Source organism: Fundulus heteroclitus, chromosome 21, assembly GCF_011125445.2.
Source record: "Fundulus heteroclitus isolate FHET01 chromosome 21, MU-UCD_Fhet_4.1, whole genome shotgun sequence".
NCBI classification, from domain to species: Eukaryota; Metazoa; Chordata; class Actinopteri; order Cyprinodontiformes; family Fundulidae; genus Fundulus; species Fundulus heteroclitus.
This window is the reverse complement of record NC_046381.1, coordinates 23,538,440-23,549,048: the sequence shown is the minus strand read 5'-3', so window position 1 is coordinate 23,549,048 and position 10,609 is coordinate 23,538,440. Positions and strand designations below refer to the sequence as shown.

General features: G+C 41.6%; 1 long non-coding RNA gene across 1 annotated transcript; it reads left to right on the top strand.

The window, feature by feature from the left end:
• The first annotated feature begins 6,243 nt into the window (after positions 1-6,243).
• Positions 6,244-9,801, top strand: LOC118556875. Its single transcript, XR_004927437.1, has 2 exons — positions 6,244-6,909; positions 9,562-9,801. It is a non-coding gene; the product is annotated as an uncharacterized LOC118556875 (long non-coding RNA).
• Positions 9,802-10,609: the final 808 nt, after the last annotated feature.

The window sequence follows — 10,609 nt, the reverse complement described above, 5'->3', positions numbered from 1 at the left end:
ATCTGGATGATTCTAGATTAAATAAATTTGTTGTTCATGAAATCATTGAAACGAAGGTCTGAAAGGATTTAGTTCTGTAATCCAGACCCAACTTTTCTGTGCAACAACCAACTTTAGTCCGTTTCATGGTTTATTCCCACAGATGTTGAAATTAGGAAAACTAACAACAAACCTTAATTTTTTTCTGTACCTTCAATCAAAATAAAACATCTCAGAAATACAAATTACATATAAAATCTTTAAACCAGAGATGACTATAGTGACTTTGAACAGCTAGTTTTGAAGTTAACGGTGCAGACAGGTGATTATTTTGTCCAACATGCAATGATAATGAAGTTATGAAATGTGTAAAGAAACTTAAAAGATAAAGACTTGGGTTGTTTCCTGGTGAGGACGGCGTTTCAGCACCACCTGCAGGACTGGAGGTGATGAAATTGTGCTGCAGGGTTACTTTAGTTTTTCTTCTTTAACAAATCTATTTATATACTTAAACATTCGCTTTTTCTCATTTAAGTCAAAGTATTTGTATTATTCTCCCTTGAGAGAAATTTGCCTGGGAGACAAGGATCAGCTGCACTGCACTACGTATTCAATCATTAATAAAAGAAGTCTTGGTAAAATAATAAATATAAAACAGTAACAGTTCATAAATCACAGTTAAACTAAAAGGATCATATTAAAACTGTAAATCTTCTAAATCTATTTATTTGGCTTTTTCGCTGGTGCATTAAATAACATTTCTTCAAACTGGACACTCTATAAAAGCCTTTAACTGTTCTGTTTATGATTATTTTACATAGATTCAGTCTAATTTTATTTTACTGCTCCAGCAGCTCAGCTCCCTAAAAATGAAACACATTTTTTTCCAGATCTGCCTTAACGATGTTGCCTTGTCTAGAAAGTTCCCCCAGTAGTTAAGCTCGTCAGGCATGGAGACACTAACATGTTTTTAATTAATAATTTCTGGATTTATTTCAACAAAACGTCAGGTTTTGGCCTTTAGAAGTTTATTATTGTCTCTTTATGTTAAAGCTTGCAGTCAGCTGAATTCTCCTCCCTGCTCAGCCAGATGAGCCGGTTCTGCTCCATCAGCAGCGGCAGACTTGATTTCCCAGCAGTTCTGTTTGTGTGGAGGATTATCGGCCGTCGCTGTGCAGGACAAAAACGCTCGGCTCTGTGGATCTCTGTTCCTGCAGCGTTTCAGGCTGAAGGTTCTGCTTAACGCCCAGGTCCTTCTGCTGCTGCTGTTTGATGCTGATGGAGACCCTGAATGGACGTTAGGAGAGAAAAATGTTTGTTTTCAGGAACAATACTGGAAAACTGATTAATTTAAGAGCAATCAGTAACATTTTGTTGACTTCCTGTTTGGTTTAACCCGACTGAACGCCTGTAGCAGATCTGGAGTCTGTTTAAAGACTTAAAATGAAGATTTAAAAAAATGAGTCTAAATATGTTCCTTATTATAAGAATATCCATAACTAACATCTGGATTCTAACAAAAATCCTTTAGTTTCACCAGAAGCTGGAATGTGGAGAAGCCCAGAAAGATTAACCAAAAAATAAATGATCAGTGGTGGCCTACTGGTTCCTGGAGAGGCCTCACGGGTTGCTGGTTCAATACTGCTAAAAAAGAGGCAATGCGGGAACAAACATTTCATTCAAGGAAAAACAACAAAGTGGGGGACCTTCAGGGACCCCTAGCGGCCATAACTGGGTATCACAGCATCATAAAACAGGCTGGATTAATTTAATTTACCTCTGACTGGGAGATTTACACTAACCTGACAACAGCCAGCTGTATGTATCGCTCCGCCTAGCTCCACTCACATGTGAGTGGAGCTAGGCGGAGCGATACATACAGCTGGCTGTTGTCAGGTTAGATTTACACTGCTTAGCATATATATAGGCACGTTTATATATTTCCAAGAGCAATCTGCCATAAAAGATAAATCAGTCCTTAGTTTAAAATTTAAAGCAGTTGAGATAAAAGAAAATGTAAAAACTAGCAAACTAAGAAATAATTTCTACCAACCCGGATTCTGTTTAAATAAGCAGGTTCTAAATGTTTGAAACAAGCTGAATCTGGTTTATTTAAATTATGACTAAAAAATATTAACAAAACTGAAGCAGAACTTTGCTTTTACAACCAGCTGGAAACCAGTTAGTATCTGATCTGTTTATTTGTTTCTGATGGGAAATCCTCTGTAGTTTAAGTGTCATTGTTTCAGTTTATTCTACAGGAGATGGTTTATATGTTTCCTACCAGACTGGACACCATGAACCGTCTAAACATGCAGGTTAAATAAAATAAATAAATAAATAAACATGCAGGTTAAATAAAATAAATAAACATGCAGGTTAAAGACGCTCAGGCTGCTGGAAACAAAGTTAACTTTTTCAGCAGATGACTGAAGCACATTTAAAAAGTTTGGAGGTCAAGTTTTTGTGACTTTCCTTAAAAACCATGTTTTCTCCTGCAGAAACGTGGTTCAGTTTAAAGCTGCCTGAAGGCTGCAGGTGAGTTTTAAAGATGATGACCTGGAGGTTGAATTATGTGTTTACTCTGAGTTTCTCTGTTAGGGAAAAATCTAAGTGAAAAACTGCATTTAAATACAGGTTGAATTAAAGCTGGGGTTTAGAAACAGCCTTCTGCTCTGAGGGAAACTGTTAGAAGCATTTTTAAAGTTTCACACCAAACTAACAGTAATAATTACTCTGAAATGAAAGTGAAGCTCTCTTCTAGGCACTCAGGAGAGAAGAGTAAAATCAGATATAAAAAAAACTTTTTTTCTTGTGTTTTTTGCTCTTTTTCTGTTATTTATTTTTTTACCTTCTGTAATGCCACGTAGTTCCACCAGGAGGCGCTGCAACACAAGAACCTTTTCCTGTTGGGTCTGATTGGCGGAAAAAGTTTAACTCGTTGCTCAGGAGAACTTCAGACTCACAATAACATATGATCCAAAAGTTTATCTATTTCAGTAATGTCATCTTTTATTATTCAGCATAAAGTGATTATATGTAAAGTTTTTAATTTCTGTTAATTTATATGATTCTGACTTGAATCAAAACCCAAAAGGTTTCTTTGAGTAATTTAAATATCCCAACAGACCAACAACAAAAATATTTATCAATCCAGAAATGTTCTGCTAGAAGCCACTGATGAACCTCCAGTATGAAGATAAGCCACCAAAGGTCACTGGTGGAAAGTTTAGTGGAAGGAAAAAGTCTTCTAGGAGCAGGAGAAGCCTTCAGAGGATTGTGAAGCGAAGAGTTTGACCCAAACATTTTAGAGCTTCTTCCTCCTGCTGCCGAGCTTTATGGAGATGCTGGTTCCAGTTACAGCAGGACCCGGTACCATTCAACACTTTACCGGACCTGGTACCAGACTTAAACAGTGCATAGAATCCATGGAGTCAAGAGGAAGATGAGAGACACCAGAACCAATGATGAAGATGAGCTAAATGCTTTAAAGGTAACCTGGGCTTCCAGAACACCTGAACGGAACCTCAGGCTGATCAAATCCACGCTGCACTGATTCATGCTAATGGAGCCCAGACCCGGTTCTGAGGGCGGAACATGGATCTGCTGGTCCACAGAGACACATTTCTGGACTAGAATCGTCTCTGGTGGTCTTCAGTCATTTTCTGAGGAGTTTCTGGTTTCCAAACTTTAAATCTCTGAGTTTAGTGTGAATCTAAACGAGCTCCACGCTGTGAACAGCTGAAATGGTGACAGATGCAGCTGTTTGCTGGTAGGAGCTCATGTTTATAGATGGACCCGCTTCCTCTCTGACAGAACCAGAACAGAACCGGGCTCTGTCCTGACAGCAGCTGTCCATGAAGTCCCGGGTCAGCGCCTCCTTCAGCTGTTTAACATACCTCAGGGGTAAAAGGCTCCACTAACGAGCCGGCGCGGGTAATTGGCTGCAAGGGGGGGGGGGGGGGGGGATTTAACGAGGGGGTCGGTTACAGGCTGCAGACGAGCTGCAGGATTTAATTGGCCATCACGGGTCAGAGAGGCTGCAGAGGGGATGGGGGGGGGGGGGGGGGGGGAGCTTTTATAGCATCAACAGAACCATCCTGAAGGGTTTGTGTGTCACAGCCGAGCTTCTGGGTCTCTGCAGGAATCTGCTTCATCTGATCTCCGCTGGTGATGAGCCTAAAATAACCAGACTGCTTTGATACAAAATGCTGAAAACCTCTCAGTTAAAACCAGTATGAGCCTCGTTTCCCTTCCAGGCAGACTGACTCTCCTTTAATCTTCTAAACAGATGCTTATCTGTGGTTTTCCAGGCTTTCTGGAAATCGTTTGCTTCCCATTTCCTTTCTTAAACCTTTCTAAACCCCAAAGACAGCCCAGTGTGACTGACAGAGCAGGATTTTATCTCCCACACAGAATCAGAACACTTCTCACTTTCTCCCTCACAGTAAAACATGGCAGAGGAGCTCAGAAGCAAACCTTGGTTTTTTCTGAGGACTTTCATTTCAGAGACGTTAAACGAACCATTTTTCTTCTCCTCTCCAGAACCGCAGTTTTGTTCAGTTTCTTGCTGCCGATGCTGAAAAAAGCTAAACTGGAGTAAATGTTTAATAAGAAACTGTGAGCTGATCTCATTTCCAGCCTTCAGGACTCAGAGGAGCCTCTCTATCATCTGAGGAGCAGACGGATGTTGGTCTGCTCAGCAAAAGGAGAGAAGGAGGCGGAGAGGAGCTGCTGGAGGAGAAACGAGAAGTTTACGGCTACAGAGTGAAAATATAAACCCCACATCGACCCTTCAGAGAGGAGCTTTAATTAGTTATTCACCAAATAAACTAATTATTTACTGAGAAAATAAAATGCAATGAGCATCTCTGCTGTTTTTATTGGAGTTTCACCTCCAGACTCTCGTATATCAGTCATTTTATTTGTTGCCAGAACTTCCTGCTGTGACAGACTGCTCTGGTGACATCATGGCTAGATCTGCTGTAACGAGGTTAAAATGCCAAATCTAACCAAATAACGCCTTAATATGCTGATTTTAGTTGGTTTAGACAGCAGAAGTAACAGAGATCCTCCTCCTGCTGCTTCTGTCTCAGGGCGTTCCTCAGGGCTCTGTGCTAGTTAACCTGACTTTTCCTCCTTTATATTTTACTGACCGTACTTCACCACCATGACTTCCACTTCTGCTGAGATCCACATGGAGTAAACCTTCACAATCTGCAGTTTTCCTTCTATAAACCATCAGTTATCTCCACTTTCCATCATTAAACATTCAACTCTACACGTTGATCATGTCCCTGATTACTGCAACAACTTCCTGTGATTTCTCTTCCCATCCAACACCAGCAATCACCTCTAACTATTTAATATTTTTATTATTTCTTTCATAAATATGCTGTTTTTATATTTTCCCAGATTTTTGAGACCTCCACCTCTTCAACAAAGTCCGTATGTTCCTGAACATAAAAGTTGAAACATGCAAATGAATATAATTTACACATCGTATATAAAAATGCAGAAACATGAGGAAAATGATGAAGAAAATGTGTAAACCTGACTTTTTTTTTAAAAAGCAACCAAAAAGGATTTTCTTTTTTAAAAAACGTTTCTTTACAATTAGCTGGATCAGGCAGTAAAGTGTTACTAAGCTGTTTATGATGTTAGAGAACCATCAACGTTCATTTTCTGCTTCATTTATTCACCAGCAGCAGGAAAACACAAATAAAAGTTCATGTTTGCTCTTGGCTGATCTGGTTCTGGGTTTTTATTTGTTTTTTTTTTCCCTGGTGGATAAAACCATTAGATTGAGCTTTAGTATCAGTGTAATTCTCACTGATTCTGCCTCTTCCTCACCTCTTCCTCTCCTCTTCCTCTCCTGTTCTCTCATCAGAGCAGATTTCAAAGCGTCTCTCAGCCCTGAAGGCATCTCAGCCCCATGGAGCGTCTTCTGCTGATCTTTGCAGAACTTTGTTGGTTCTTTCAGCGACAGGCTGTCCGCTTTCAGCTGCTGCTGCCATGATGATGGGGTTACTTTAAAGGAGGCGGGGTCCCTCCTTCGTGTGAAAACACCCTGAAACTTCATGCAGACGCTGGTTTCTGCTGCAGCAGGGACTGAATCCCCTGAAGCTGCAGAGCGGATCAGGTTCTGGTTGCTGCAGTGAAGGGAACAAACAGAGAGGAATGAGGCTGCAGGAACAAGCCTGAGCGCGACACACACCTCCCTCCCTCCCTCCCTCCCTCCCTCCCTCTCCCTCTCTCTCTCTCTCCCAGCGTGGAGCGTCAGACCAGGAGGAGGAGGAACAGGAGGAACACCACTCTCCGCCCGGAGCCTCTCAGGCTGCCTGACGGTTCTGCTGGGCTCCTCAGAGCTGCATCTCTCTGGCTGAGGAGACCTGCTCCTCCTGCTGCTGCCCGGGTCAGGATCCAGCCCGGCTCGCATTACGCTCCGGGTCACAGAGGGAGAGGTGACCCAGAACCATGGGAGGCATTTAGGAGGTCCAGCTGGAAGGAGCAGTCCTGGTTCCTCACAGGTCGGGCTGAGCTGCTGCAGAGGTAACTCCTCAGAGACAGAGCAAGCTTCCAGGATGCTGGCAGGATTCCCAGCAGTTATTCCTGATCCACGCAGCCGGAGCTGAACCTCAGCAGCTGAAGGATCCGGTCACCATCAGAGGCTTTATTCTGGAATCTGTGGAATCATCAGAGGTTTAGAGAAACCAGGAGAAAAGTTTTGGCAGCATCTCCTCCACCTGGAATCTGAGTCTGGACTTTCCTTCTGGATCCATCAGAAAACTAAAAGTTTTCCTGTAAGAATCAAGCTTCAGCCTTCCTGGCTGTGGAGGTTTCATCGTTTTGGGAGCAGAAAGCATCTGAGGAGCATTTGGGAGCCTGGAAACATGTCAACACCTGTTTCCACTCTCCATTTACTGAACGGTAAGCAAACAGCTCCTCCACATTATTCCCACAATTCATTGAAAGGTAAATATTTCCACACAAACGTGTCGTAGTTTGTGCTTCCTTCGGTTTATGACCTGAAACATGAGAGGCAGGCTTCAGACTTCAGCTTTCCTCGCTGCTTCAGAGGCACAAACTCTAAAAATGAGACGAGAAGCTCGACTTGTCGCTGTCAGACCGGACTGACGGAGCTGAGAGGGACAACCTGCTGGAGCTGCAGGAGATCTGCAGAACTTCTGCAGAACTTCTGCTGGAATCTGCTGGACTCCAGTCATGTTGCTGTCCTCCAGAAAGCTGCAGCAGAAGCAAAGTTCTGACTTTCTGCCATCAGAGTCGCTCAGTCAGTCCAAAAAGAAACAAGAAAAGCAAAATGTTGAATAATCTACGGTCCATGCAGGAGCTGCTCAGAACCTCCAGACCCATATGGTGCTTTTAAAGACTCACCTCTACTGCTTGGCCTTTTAGTTTAACAGGACTTGATACCTTAACTGTTTCTGTTTTCACATAATTTTATTTCTTTTATTTTAATGCATTCTTTAGTCATGTTTTCTGCACATTTGTTTTTCTTTACAAGTCCAGTGATTTTGTTCCTGCCGTGCAGCATTTTGCTGCAACTAGTTTTTTTGCAAAAAAATAAAAATAAAAAATAAAGTTGACACTGAAATTGACTTGATGACACCAAACAGTCTGAAACAGAAAGAGAATTGTAAGAAAGAACAGTAACTAAACTTAAACTGAACACAGAGACAGAAGGTGATTAATAACGGCTGCAAAGCAATTACTGAGGAAGAGAATTTCATGCATAAAAAACCTGAAACTGGGAGAACAATGTATTTAGAAAGTATTAAAACAACAGTAAATATTTACCACAATTGTTCAAACTCAGTATAAATAAATATACAACGTCCAAATATGTAGAACTGTACTTTAGAGAAATCCAGCAAAGAAAAGGAATGAAAAACCTCAGAAGGAACCAAACCGACCAGAACCGACGGACTAGTTTGTGTTTCTGAAGCCAAACATTAACCAAACTTATTAAAAGTTACACCGGCTTCATTAACAGGGTTACCTGGAAGATCTGTGAACATTTTCTTTATTTCAACTCAATCCAGCTTTGACCTGCTTTTCAGTTTTCTGATTTATAAACTCATTTTTTATCTTGTTGCCGTTTCTTCTCTCACTGGTGCTGTTAAAGCCGATCGGCTTCAGAACCAAAGAGACGGATCATTTTATTCCCCACAGAAACAGAATCTGTCGCTCTCAACAAGGTTCTCAGAAACAATCATTTAAATTGAGAAAAGCAGATGTTCAGCTTTAAGAAGCACAGAAACATTTTCTTTGGTTTCAGCAGAACTTTTCCCGCCGAGAAGGAAATCCAGGCCTGATCCAGGAATTAGACTCTACCGACTGTTACACCGAGGAAATAAAACAGGAAACCTTGAATAAGAGGGAATAAATTACAAAGCCAGGAATTTTATTAGTGATGTTAAAATGTAAAATTTGATGTTAAGCAAAAAATAGAAACATTTATAAGGATTAAAGGTCAGAAATAAAGAGGAACTAAACGTGTTGCAGGTTTTATGGAACAACACCCGGCTTTGTGCTTTCTGGCATAAAATGATCTCAGCTGTTTATATTAAACAATTTAATATGATATAAACAGTATATATGTATTTGTTCATGCTGTAGGCCTACATTAAAAAAATTATAAATGATTAGAGTTTTAATTGATGGGATAGAAAGTCCAGCGCTTATGATGAAGTAATTGTTCTAATAATAAACTCCTCCTGACTAGAAGAGTTCATGATGAATGAGTGGAAACTTTTAGGACTATTTAAAGTTAATTTCTGCAGCTCAGATAAAACCTGCAGATTATGAGAAGCAGCTACAGTCCATCTTTGTCCCTGAGGGGCCGTTATGGAGCAGCTGTCTGCCCCCCCCCCCCCCCCCCCCCCCCACCCCAGGCCCCCATCATCACAGAGACTAATGCGGGTATTTTAGGAGCCAGACGATGGACGAACCTCTCCTGGTTTCATTTTTCCTTCAGAGGTTCAGCTTTAGTTCGCTCAGCTGAAGTTTTCCTGTGTGGACGGAAACGCCGTAAACTACTGGAGGGAATCCAGTGGTTCTCTGGTGGTTTTCTGATGGTTCTCTGATGGTTCTCTGGTGGTTCTCTGGTGGTTCTCCGGTGGTTCTCTGGTGGTTCCCTGGTGGTTCTCCAGTGGTTCTCCGGTGGTCTGGCTGTTTTTTGCTCCAGTTAAAGGTTTGGATGCTTCAGTGAAGCGACCACAGCCACATCAGGAAATAATGAAGGCTGAACAAACCAAACCCCGGACCAAGAAGAAGCTTGAAAACAGAGCAGCAGCTTTCTTCAATTTTCTTTTGGATGTTTGGGAACCAGAGGAAAGAATTTAATCTCTGAAGCCTCAGAAGGAAAACAGGCTTGTTTTCTGAACCTGCTGTGAACGATCAACGCTCTAAAGTTGGTTTTTCAGCTAAAGATCCTTTTGAAAAACGAGCCTGAAAGGGAAATTTATAAAAGCCAATGTAATGAGTTCAAATGTTGTTCTTGTTGGGGTTTGATTTGTTTCTGCAGAGATAAAAAAAAAATGTCTGTTTGTGTCTTTGTAGGTCAAGTTAAGAAGAAAGATTCCAGGATATTCTGCAGCGTCTCACACATCCTTCCTCCATAATGTCTTTTTTTGTTTTTTAAATTCATTTTTTAGTGGCTGGATGCCAACCTGTCAGTAAAAAATGCAGAGTGGAGCCTCTATTTCTAGGAAATACTGACGGAACAGGAACGCCTCTGAATAAAGAACATTTGCTGAGTAAATAAAATCAACTTTCTGATATTAAACAAAGCAGATCTGAGCATGAAAACAGACTAATTGTGCAGAAGAGCCTTCAGATTCAAGCTGGACGATGAACAGATCAGCTACGTATGATTGCACTGGATTCTTTCCATGTTCTGCAGTTTCAAAGCAGAATTTTGTTAAAGTAGCAGTTGACAAAAACAAGGGATAATATTCAGTATTCTTAGTATTAATAAGGACCTTTATAATTTTCAGCCTGCCTGTCAAAGGAGCATCATGGAGATCATCAGGAGAGGAAAACCGGCATTAATATAACACAATATGCAGATGATATCGCTATTTTCACCAAAGCTCAATAAATGATATTTAGCTTTGATCTGAGCTCCTCCTGACATAGAGGAGGATTTATAACTACCTCAGAGTCGGCTGAGCCTTCAGCGGGGTCAGAACTGATCGGGACGTCATCATGATCCCTGGAGGATCAGGATCAGGCGGAGGACTCTGTGGAGGCGGACTGTGCCTTCTGAGGTGGCTGGGACTCAGGCTCTGGTCCCGCCGCGGCACCCTGGTCTTTGCTCTGCTCTGGTTTGGCTCCTGGCTCTTCCTCAACGGCCTGGTTCTGGTCCACAGGAGGATTCTGTCCGACTACTGCACCGACGACAAAAGCAAGAGGATCCTGCAGCGACTGGTGAGTCACAACAACCACGGAGCAGAAAACCTTTGAAATCTTCAGCGATATAAAACCAGGATTTGTTTTATCACCTGTCTGCTGTTGTTTTGATGCAGAACATGCAACTCATACGGGAAGTTAAAAAATATGAAGCGTATCACATGAGATGAAGTTTAAATGGACATGATGCAGCTTT